This window comes from Octopus bimaculoides, chromosome 4 (genome assembly GCF_046866305.1).
Source record: "Octopus bimaculoides isolate indiv1 chromosome 4, ASM4686630v1, whole genome shotgun sequence".
Classification (NCBI taxonomy): domain Eukaryota; kingdom Metazoa; phylum Mollusca; class Cephalopoda; order Octopoda; family Octopodidae; genus Octopus; species Octopus bimaculoides.
The window spans coordinates 56,345,103-56,358,295 of NC_142931.1; the positions used below are offsets into that span (position 1 = coordinate 56,345,103).

At 33.6% G+C, this 13,193-nt stretch overlaps 1 protein-coding gene across 1 annotated transcript in view; it reads left to right on the forward strand.

The window, feature by feature from the left end:
• Positions 1 to 13,193, forward strand: part of LOC106877900 (dipeptidyl peptidase 4) — a 615,183-nt gene that overhangs the window by 76,873 nt on the left and 525,117 nt on the right. The gene's annotated exons all lie outside the window — the stretch shown is intronic.

Genomic DNA, 13,193 nt, shown 5'->3' on the forward strand with positions numbered 1-13,193 from the left:
GTCCCAGTGAAGGAATTTTTACAGAATACAGGTTAATGAAACATTCGTCTACTGAATTTTGCGGTAATTGTTTCATCCCTAGATCACAAATAGTTACATTCATGGATTGGTAGTCCTGTATGTTATTGCTTTAAAATTTTTACCAATATTTTACCAAGTATAATTAAAGAGCGTATGATATTTAAGGTTATTGTTATGTAAAATTATAATTATTAGCATTGTTATGGTAATTGATATTACACAAGGTTGAAATGTTTGCTTAACATACAACAGAAATGTTTTCATGATTTAATTATTATGGGAAGAAAATAATATTAATGGTTACGATACTAGGAAAACACAATTGGACAATAATATAATTTAAGGCAAATAACATTTTAAAAAATAATGCTTACTACTGCTAGCATTTATCATATATTACCGAAACTACTATAGGAAATGAGAACTGAATTGCAATTGTGACATCGTGATAGACACCATATATCGGTATCTATTGCACCTTCGTGTGTGTGTGCGTGCGTGTGATGTGCGTGTGTGTGCGTGCGTGTGACGTGCGTGTGTTTGCGCGCGCATAGGTGTGTGTTATATCGTTGTCTGACATAGAATTTATAATTCCCACCTCATTTACATATCAAATAATTGTATGGGTATTATATTTTGTGAAATATGAATACGATTATGTATTCGACATGAGTTTACCTCAACGGAATCCAAGGCAATGTTAGGCCGAGGTAACCTAAACATTTAAAACCGGCATTCATAGAATGTATAAAATTGTTTTAAGTTGTTTTCTAGGAGAGAGGCTATATACATATAATACACACACACACATACACGCACATGGATATACATGTATGTATGCATATATATATATATATATATATATATATATATATATATATATATATATATATATATATATACACATATACATACATGTATATATATATATATATATATATATATATATATATATATATATATATATATATATATATATATATATATATATATATATATATATATACATATATATATATATATATATATATAGATAGATATAGATATAGATAGATAGATAGATAGATAGATAGATATCTACGTATGTATGTATGTATGTATGTATGTATGTCAACTTGTAGATATTCAGTCGGATATTTGAAAGAAAAGAAAACAATTATTTTCTGCAATATTTGCTCGAGGAAATATGTCCGCTTGAAGAAAAAATTTTCTCATCAGTATTGAATAAGTGATTTGTTCACCAGGAACAAAAGCAATAATTTCGATTGTTTTATATCAATATATAAGAATCAAAAGAACAGCTATCTAACTTTAGATAGGCAAGCTCACACACACACACACACACACACACACACACACACACACACACACACACACACACACACACACACACGAACAAACACATATGTACACGCGCGTGAGCGTATACAAACACACATATACAGATATATATATATATATATATGAATGTATGTCTGAATGTACGTATGTATGAACGTATGCATATATGAATATATGCATGTATAAGAATCAAAAGAACAACTATCTAACTTTAGATAGGCATGCTCACACACACGCACAAACACACGAACAAACACACATATACACGCGCGTGAGCGTATACAAACACATATATACATACATATATATATATATATATATATATATATATATATATATATGAATGTATATCTGAATGCACGTATGTATGAACGTATGCATATATGAATATATACAAGTATATATAAACAGATATGCATGTGTATCCGAACATACACAAACGCAGACATACATACGATGTAACAAATGCAATACAATAGTTAACACACGCACAATATAATTATTTGTTTGGGAGAAGCCAATAAGTCGTTACTGAGTTTCAGCGTACAAAACTTCCTTCGTAAATATAAGTTCAATATAACAGATAAAAAGTATGTATTGTACTGGAGGAGCAAGCTTTAACCTGCATGACGTGATGTGATTCAGTAAAAAAAAAAATTACCTGCGCGATGTTATTAAAAGGGAAGAAATATTTTCAGATTACAATCAGACTGAGAGAATTATAAGTAAAATGGAATTAAAATAAAAGTATCTTTCAGAGTATAATATAAATCAGATGAATAAAAGGGTGGATTTAGGAGTGAATATTGAAATTAATGATTAGCTATGTAGTAATTGAATGATTAAGTAAATAAATGGGTGGACGATAAAATACAAATTGAATATAAAATATATAAAATTGAGTGTTAAATAAATATTCGATTAATTAAATAATTAAATAATTGATTGAATAATTAGGTAAATAGGTAGACGATTGAATATGCAGTTTGTTGCATTATGAAATAATAATTAAATGTATAACTTATGAATAACAACAGGTCATGTACTAATACAAAGACGAGGATATTCAGTGCGTAAATAGGAAGTAAAAAAGGTGAAATTATTACTGTTACGTAATATATTTTACAGGATACAATATACCAGCTTAAGGTTAAGTTAGGATGAAGTTGTAGTACATGATACGAAAATATCATACAAAATTTAGGTTAAGATTTGGAAGCATTCAATAGTTCTTCTGTGATGCACGCTTAAATATTCATAAGGACAAACACTATTGCAAGCGCTTGTGTCGCGGCGAATGATATTTGCACCAAAATTCTCAACATTCCTCCGAATAATTTTCACATTGTCTCTTACTTGCTTCCTTATCATATCGTCCGTGGTTCAGTCCCACTGCGTGGCATCTTGGTTAAATGTCTTCTACTATAACCTTGGGTCGACCAAAGACTTGTGAGTGGTTTTGGTAGACGGAAACTGGAAGAAGCCCATCGAGTATATATATATACTTAGATAGATAGATAGATAGATAGATAGATAGATAGATAGATAGATAGATAGATAGATAGATAGATAGATAGATGAGTACGCCCGAATGAGTACGCCCGTGTGTCTGTATTTGTTTCCTACCACTGCTTCACAACCAGTGTTGTGTTTAAGTCCTCATAAGCTAGTGGTTTGGCAAAACAGACTGACTGAATATGCACCAGGCTCATCAAAAGAATTAACTACAAGAGTCTATTCATTCGGTTAAAATTCTTCAAGGCAGTGCTTCTGCATGGCCACAGTCTAATGGCTGAAACAAGTAAAACGTAAAAGATAGATGCGTGTGTATAATTGCTTCTGCTTTACTAAAATGTGTGGTCGGCACAAAGATTACAATCCAAATACCTGATAATTCTCAAAATTTTAAAAGAAAATGCAAATACTGATTCTACAAGTATCATTTACTGCAATCGTGTGGCATGATAGTTTTTATTTTTATATTCTGTTCAATTTTTAAATTTGTTTTCTTCAGTTTCGTCACAGAGGAACTTGTGTTGACGAACTTTTAAATGAAGAGTGATTTTTTTTCATATAAATTCATCTACAGATAGCTGGTCCAATATCTCAGTAACACAGTTGTTCTTTTTCTATGCCAGCCTCTTTTTTTGGCAAGGAAAAAACCTGCAAAATAATAAAAGAAAATAAGTCGGTTTTTTCCTTTCACTAAAGTTTTTATAACAAAGCTAAGTATATGAAATGAGAGTAAAGATTTACAGCGAAATATTTGTCTCGGTAGGGGTAACAAAGTCATATCGAAACTTCTTGCATAATTTCAACTTCAATTATTGTTGGTACGAACGTCTCTTATTGAAATGTCTACAAAGCATTATAAGTGCAAAACTTGATGGTGTTGTATTCTCAGATCAATCCTATGCGATCAGAACCATGATCATCCCGTTATTTTGCATATCAAGAACTCCACTCACTAAATTTTCCTTTTATATTCATGGCATGAATAGTAGCGACAGCTTATAAGCTTTTATATTATAAACCATGTCTGCTACAGTTACTCAAAAATTCAACCACTTATACTTGTATCTTTCGAACATATCGAATCTAATTTTCCTCGGCAGAACGCTGAGTTATAGCTGGTCACTGCTCATCTTCATCTGACCTCCAGTTCAACTCTTTTTCCTCATTCCAGAGACAGCAAGACTCACTTTCAACTATATTTTAAAGCTTGCGATCAAATTGCTTCCTCCCCATTTTCATTATTCTTTTCTAAATTTGTCAGCATCTGCAGCTATCCTCAAATGGAAATGGCAGATCTATTATCCTTTGTCTCTGCATTGCTAAACCAGACTCCAGTTCTTTGTGGCTTTTCTCTCTGTAGCCTCCTTCATTCCATCTTTCCACTGAATCGCCTCGACTTCTCAGATCATATGTCAAATCTCAGGGATGTTTAAATAACCTGGGGAATGTGAAGTTTCCTTCCTACATCCACCTCCATCTCTCACACCTATGCTGAGTGTAGGAGCCTGTTCTCAGTGTTTCAGAAGAGACTGGCTTCTCCTCCCCATCCTTCTTTAACTGAATGGCTGTGATTAAACTCATATGGATCTGAAGCACTTCAAATTCTCGTTCCTTTAAATCATTTTAATGTCGAATAATGTATTTAACACAACAGAATAACTGAAAGTGGCTAATGGCAGTTTCACGTGAGTATAACAGAATTCGACTGTTTTGTCATAAAATGCACTTTTAAGAGGTTAATCTTAATGACAATTACTGTATTTTGAACTGAAAATTAGATCACATCATTAATATAATTCCAAATGCAAGTTATCGTGTATGACTTTATTCAAGCTATTAACATTTGATATTTATTTTGTAAAGGTAACACAATCTAATGAATACCGTAGAAATGTCATTTGTTATAAGTTTATACCTCGCTAAGTTTCATGACAATTTATTATGTGTGTCTCAGTTCATTCACTAAGCAAGGTAATAATCTTCCACTAGGGTATATTACAGCTTATGTATTAGCATATGAATTTTCTACGAGGAATTTGTATCACTGATTTGCATATTACAACAGTATCCAAATATAAATAACTGATATTTGAACCTATGTGTCTCTTGGCATTATTTTATAGACATTATTTTGAAGTTTACGGGACACATTGTATCTCATCCCTTCCAATGGTAATGCATTAATATTTTTATTGAAAATTATTGAAGTTATTTTTGTTATTATTATTACCATCTATTTTATAGTTGGTATATTGCGTTTTGGGATGACACTGGATACTATAAATTGCCCAACTCAAACATAATGTTCGTTAGTTATGATTTTAGAAAGATATTTTATTCGAAAATGATATCACTGTTTATCCTCTAAACTCCACATAAAATCTAAGTCAGTAGTAGTAGTAGTAGTAGTAGTAGTAGTAGTAGTAGTAGTAGTAGCACCACCACCACCACCGCCACCATTCTGTAGCAAGTGGCATCACTTACTACACAGCTAATGTATTTGGAGAAATCATGAATATCAGAACTTATACGATAACAACCGTTTATTCTCTGTTAAATATAGTCCAGAACCATTGCCATGAGATATCTATGTAATAAATAACACACTTTCAAAATAATGGGTTTCGATAGCTGTTTACAACCTCTAGCTAAAATCTCATTTCGTCAGTGGTTGTCTATAAGAGACCCTCACTTGACCCTCTTTCTTTTCTTTTTCTTTTTCTTTAGATATCCCATAAATTTTCTAATCACGCTGTTGTTGGTGGTGATGAATTTTCTACACAAAATTTCCACTAAATATTAGGGTTTCCCATATGTGATATAATTAGTTGAAAACTTCTATTTGGAGAATAACGGTGAAGTAAATAGAAGTGAACATCATCTTTGAAGCTAAGATGAAAGTAACGGATATAATTATGGTTGCATGGGCGAGTAGTATAGCAGAGCGGAGAAAATAATTTGCATTACTTAATTACGCTCTTTACATATTTAATTCAAATTCAACAGAAGTCGACTTTACCTTTGATCCTATCAGAGTTGATAAACTAAGTATCAGTTAAGTACTGGGGGCGATTTAATCGGCTATGTTCCTCTTTCAGAAATATGAAGTTCTGTGTCAAAGCTGGAAATCAATAATTATATTTCCACTATAATAAATTGATGATAAATAATGATAACTTGTGCATCACTGGACAGTGTGTGTTAGAGGTATATAATCTTTCCATCGGAATCAATAATATTTTGTGTTTCTGAACAGAATTTTAAAGTATCTACTATATTATTATATCAAACGAATAAACAATTGACTTAATTAATTACACACACACACACACACACACACACACACACAAACACACACATAAATGTTTGTGTGCGTATATATGTGTGTATATGTGTATATGTTTGTGTGTAAGATATGTATATATATGTGTGTGCGTGTATATATATATATATATATATATATATATACGTACTTACACGTCTATGTATATACATATGCATATGTGCGCACAGGACGTCACAAAACATAAACAACAATTAATACGAAGTACGAGGGCATGGAATAAGGGACTTTTTTGCAAGCAACGAAAGAAACAAATGGAAAACAAGACAAGCAACACAAAGAACGACCCTTCATCAGTTGTCGCCTGTTTTTCTAGTCCGTATTTCGAACAATTCACGCCAAAATACGCCTTCGATAAAATGGTTGCTCCCGCAAAGCAAATTAAATCTAATTTGCGATCTTGCGGACGGTCAAGATGGTGACAAAAACATGAGAGTGAAAACAAACAGGAAGGGTTGCTAAGCCTAAACGAGGTTGTTGTGGAGAACGCGAAGAAACAAGCCTGGACAGGAGACAGAGAACAATATGTCTTCGCTGTCGAGGCGAAACAGGAGGAAGGAAAGAAACACAAGTTAGGAGAATGGCCGGTGGTCACATGGGGGCCACGTGAGCAAAGGAGGAAGAGTGAGGGAGAGAGATACAGATAGAGAACCGTGAAGTGGAGAGAAGATAAGAGATAAAAAGAGAGAGGAGAAGGGGAGGCAAAAGAAAGGAAGAGAGAAAACGAAAGAGTAAAGGACAGAATAGTGGGAGAATAGGAGGCAAAAGAACAAGAAAAAGGTAGAGAGAAAACGAAAGAGTAAAAGGACAGAATAGTGGGAGAAGAGGGAAAAAAGAAAGAAAGAAAGAAAGAACGAAAGAAAGAAAGAAAGAAAGAAGGAAAGATAGAAAGAAGAGTCGCAGCGGAGTTATTAAAATAAAACTTACTTGGAAAAGGATGCGTAGCGTTCAATCATATAACAATATAAATAATATAATTATACAGACACACACACACAAATACACACGCACACACACACACACATACATGTATTTGATGTGGACGTGTTCTATGCATGCGAAATTTAAACACTGAGCTGATTCACATTATTTCACTCGAACTAAATATATTGAACGTTATTTTCTTCCACTCGCTCATTCACTTGAGTAAGCATACACGCACAGGCGCATATATATATATATATATATATATATATATATATATATATATACCATAATAATAATAATAATAATAATAATAATAATAATAATAATAATAATAATAATAATAAATAATAATAATAATAATAATAATAGACATTCTACATAAAATATAAATTTACTTATGCCATTGGTCTCTTTATCTCATTCTTCTTTTATATATATATATATATATGTATATATATATATATATATGTGTGTGTGCGTGTGCGTGGGTGTGTGTGTATATATCTATATATATGTATATATATATATATATGTATATATATATATATATATATATATATATATATATATATATATATATATATATATATATATATATATATATATATATGGGAGAATATACGAAAAAACAACAACAGACGAGGACAGGTGGTGTAAATAACAAAAGGATGTATTAGTATGACGCTCGGGAATACGGAAAGTCTTTGACGTTTCGAGCTACGCTCTTCAACAGAAAGAATACGGAGACAAGGAGAAAAACACGGAGAAAAAAAATTGAATAGTGTCCAGTCAACGGTCAATCATAATAATGGCTGATCATAACAATGACTGACCGGAAGTTGGAAATTCTTTTCTCAGGAGAGCTAAGAAAAGGGGGAGATAACAAACGGTGATCGAAGAACGAGGGGCTGTGTGTGGGAGATAGAATGCTGGTGATCTTGACGTATGTAGTGTGAAAATGGGGAAGGGAGAAAGCACTTGGTCAGTTGTAGTGTGATGCGAGGGTATTGGTGTGGTGTGATGTGAGGGTGTTGGGAGGTGGGGAAGGCATGGGTGGAGTGTGGGTTAGGCTGAGGGTGGGGTAGAGGTAGGGGTTTGTGGGTAGGGGGTATGTGGGTAGGGGGTATGTGGGTAGGGGGTATGTGGGTAGGGGGTGGGTGATATATATATATATATATATATATATATATATATATACATATGTTTATACACTCATACATAAAAACATACACACAAATACACATATATACATTATGGCAGCTAATGACTTTCACATTGTCGCCTACTCAAATCTAGAATTACAATGAATTCATCAGAGTCAGTGTGTGTGCCTCTTATTAAGCTATTCTCAAAGGGATTGTGCCTATGTGTGTATACATACATAGATATGTACATGTATATATATGTGTGTGTGTGTGTGTATATATATATATGTATATATATGTATATACACATTCATACATATATACATGTATGTATATATATATATATATATATATATATATATATATATATATATATATATATATATATATATATAAAAAACAAATAGTAAATGAGTATATGCATATATACGTACAGGTATGTGCATACCGACATCCACCTGTATGTATAGGTGCATATCTGGGTACAGGACATTGCAAACAAACGTAGACGAGAAAACACACGAGCCACATAGAGAACATTCTACTTCATCAGCTACCCACGTTTTAACACTGGCGTTTCGACGAGCTTCGGGCAGGACGCATCGTTAAAACGGCTCATCCCATGGACCGCAGATTAAACTTGTATACGCAAATTAAATCTAGCCATGGAGGAATGTAGTGGCGGACAAAAAACAAGACAGGACAACAAACAGAAAAGGCTTTACGGCCAGACGAGAAAAATTATGTGTGTATGAACGCTGTGAAGCACGAACTTGAAGGGGACGAAGTGGTGCGTGCGTTTGCTCGGTGATAGCCAAGGAAGGAAAAGATTATTGACCGGAAGCATGTGACCATGCCGGTGTAAAAGTAAGAGAGAGAGTGGTAGAGGGAGAAACAAAGGGAGGAAGTAGAAGAATAGGTGAGCAACGAGAGGAAAAGAGAAAGAGAGGAAATACGAGGGGGAAAAAAGAGATACGTAGTAGTAACAGAGGAAGAACGAGATGGGTAAAGCGAGATACGTAGTAGTAAAGAGGAAGAACGAGAGGGGGAAAAAGAAAGAGAAAGAGATAGAGTAGCGTCGGAGGATATAAGTTTACGAAAACTACTTACAGTTGGAAGACGCTGCGTTCAATCATGTAAAAACAAATAGTAAATGAGTATATGCGCATATACGTACACGTATGTGCATACCGACATCCACCTGTATGTACAGGACATTGCAAACAAACGTAGACGAGAAAACACACGAGCCACATAGAGAACATTCTACTTCATCAGCTACCCACGTTTTAACACCGGCGCTTCGACGAGCTTCGGGCAGGACGCATCGTTAAAACGACTCATCCCATGGACCGCAGATTAAATTTGTATACGCAAATTAAATCTAGCCATGGAGGAATATATATGTGTGTGTGTGTGTGTGTGTGTGTGTGTGTGTGTGTGTGTGTGTGTGTGTGTGTGTGTATGTGTGAGTAAAATTGAATTAAAAAAAGGGGGTTTTGTATGATCGTGTATAGAGGAATATATTATTTTATTAAAAGAGTTCCAACTCTGTCTGTTTTTTATGTTTTATTTATATTCTTGCAAAATTAATGTGAGATATAGAATATGGAATATATAATATATAATATAAAAATGGATGGTACAATGAAATGAAGTATTGAATGTCTTATTGAATATATGGAATATGTCTTATTGAATATATGAAATATTGAGTGTTCAATATAAAGGATTAAATATATAAAGGCGAATACGTATTTTCAATACCTTTTGGTATTTCATCATCGCCGGTATCTGACAGACTGTAACAGACTATATATATATATGCGAACTAGGTTCTTAAACAAGCTTTTCACGGATCACCTAAACCTTTCAGATTCTGGGCTGCAGACTTCGTTCTCTCCTTTCGGTCCTTTCTGCAGAGCCTCAGTTTCTTTTCTTTCTGCCGTGGTCTCTGCACTGTATCGTTTCACCTCAGTCACTCTACACTAAGCATTACATCCAGTCCTACCTTACTCCCAGAAAGTCTATCCTCAAGAATTTCTCTTTAGATATGTTTTTGATACATCTCTGTTGAAAAGTAACATTTAGATCAACTATCTCATATGTAAGCGAAGGCATATGGCAAACTCCTTCCTGGAGATCAATTGAATTAAATATATTTTAAAATATATCACGTGATCAAATCTTGGACAGGTATTTCTTTGTAATTCTGAATATTACTCCTGTTCACTTATCTGTAGAAAATGAAAACCACATCCTGAGGGAAATTTTCAACAGGTTTGACATTAATACACACACACACACACACACACACACACACACATACACACACACAAGCAGACAGACAGACAGATACGTACAGGCAGACAGGCAGACAGACAGACAGACGGACGCTCGGACGGACGGACAGACAGATAGATAGATAGATAGATAGATAGATAGATAGATAGATAGATGTACATACACAGACATACACATACTAATATATTTTTCCAATCACCGAAGGTTCATAAGCTCACTCTCTTCAACATGGCGGAGAATTTTATTGTATGTATCTCAGTTTGTGTATGTGTGTATGTGCTGTGTGAATACGTGGATGTATATGTGTGTGTATTTAATTATGTAGATCCCACAAATTTTTTTTTTTAATTATTACTAACAAGATTTTTTTTATTTTCAGCCTGTGTTTTTTTTGGGGGGGGGGTTGTGGTTTACATTAGCAGAATGTACTTGAGAAATTAGACTTAGGAGAAATATGTTGAAGTATGATGCTTATATATTTTCCAAGCGCCTTGTTGTTTACAGTAAACAGAAGCATTTTTAATGAAGCTCGGGAAATACTTTCGTTTCCATTATATACTTGCCTGCAGTGGCCATCAACAAAATACATGCGATAATGTACACGAGATACCCTATCAGCAAAACGAAATTATTATTATATAGCAGTTTAAAATTCTGCCTCGGGTACATGAGAACTGGAACACCGAGTTCTTGTACGTTCTTTGTAAACAAAGGTACGGTTGACGGCTATACAAGCGTTATAATTATATGCCAAATTATGCAAAGTATTTTACTGAAGCTAAATTTGTGTTACAATTTTTAATGTAGTGTACAATAAATGTGTTAAGTGGAATTATTCTGCAGGAGTTGCTGTGTAGTAAGACGCTCGCTTACCAATCACATGGTTCCGGGTTCAGTGCCTTCTACTATAACCTCGGACCGACTAAAGCCTTGTGAGTGGATTTAGTAGACGGAAACTGAAAGAAGTCCGTCGTATATATATGCGTGAGTGTACATGTTTGTGTGTCTGTGTTTGTCCCCCCACCTTCGCTTGACAACCGATGTTGGTCTGTTTACATCCCCGTTACTTAGCGGTTCGGAAAAAGAGACGGATAGAATAAGTACTAGGCTTACAAATAATAAGTCCTGGTGTCCAATGTCATCGACTAAAGGCGGTGCTCCAGCATGGCCGCAGTCAAGTGACTGAAACAAATAAAAGGATAGATGAAGAAAAACATTTAAAAAATTAGATAATGACAAATATTGTTTTAATTTTGTGGACCAAGTACTGCAGACAACCGTAAAGACATTTCAGTCTTATTATGACCTAATCGTCAAGTATAGACTGTACTTCGCTGAAGTAATGACAGAATCATTTAGCAAATTTATATGACTCTACACAGTTTTATTTAAAAATATATAGTTCATAAAACATTCTTCAAAGACGATATCCGCATGTAAAACAATACTTAATTTACTGATAACATTTAATGCAGGAAGCATTAAAAACTTAACTATGAATAATTATAATAGATATAATGAAAATAATATTATTCATTGATTAATTTTATTCTTTTTCTGCATAATTGCTTCCACTAAACTGCTTAATGTTCCTTGCATTTAATTTATTAGCACTAACTTAAATGTTTTTGACGCGAATTACAATTCAACGTCGTCATTCACATGAATGAATATTTAGTTATTCTCTGTACTGAAGACATATCTCTAGTTGAATTGCTCCCAAGAATTAGAATTTCGATGAAAGAGAAACTTATTGGCATGATAAATGAAGAGTTGTCTAATGTACTAATTCAGACGGAACAAATCCTTCTAAAGCTATATATATATATATATATATAATTGGAGGTCTCGGGTGTTGAAATTGTATACTGGAAACTGATAGAGCATATTATTGATTTAGAATTATTTTTCTTTAATAAGCTATCGGAGGTATTAGATAGGTTATTTCAATATTTTTCTACTAAATGCACTAGGTTCAATGAACACCGTCTATCATATATAAGCCCATGGCACACACGAAGCCAAGAGCTATATTCAGTGATGCACTGTCGTTTCAATTGGGTGAAGTTTCCTAAAATGTTTTCAGTGCTTCACAAGAGATGTAAGAACTTTGATGTAAACACGCAGTTCAATCATTTTTAACACATTTTGTACAACTGGCAGACATTTGATGTACTAAATCTTACAATGTGATATAACTTTTACGCGTACTGTTGTCTATCATATTCGCTTCATTTGCTTATGATCTTCTCCATTACAATCCATCTTGCTGCATGATTTTACAAATGTTTTCTGATATATGTATTTCTGCTGATCATTCCTTGCCTTAAACATATTTGATATTCATATCAGATATAAACTTCACTGTACATGAACTGTTTTACTGTATTTTCATTGTCATTGTCATGTTCTCTTACCCTAGCTGATGTAGTACATTACATGCAATAAAGGTTATTCAATAATTTTATTACTTTTTATTCTTCATAGTCTTTATTATGAAGGCGATGAATGGCAGAATCTGTAGGGAGTCGATTTTATAACGTCACTTCATATTTTGAGTTCAAAACATGGTAAAACACGACAGAGGTCGATTAAAT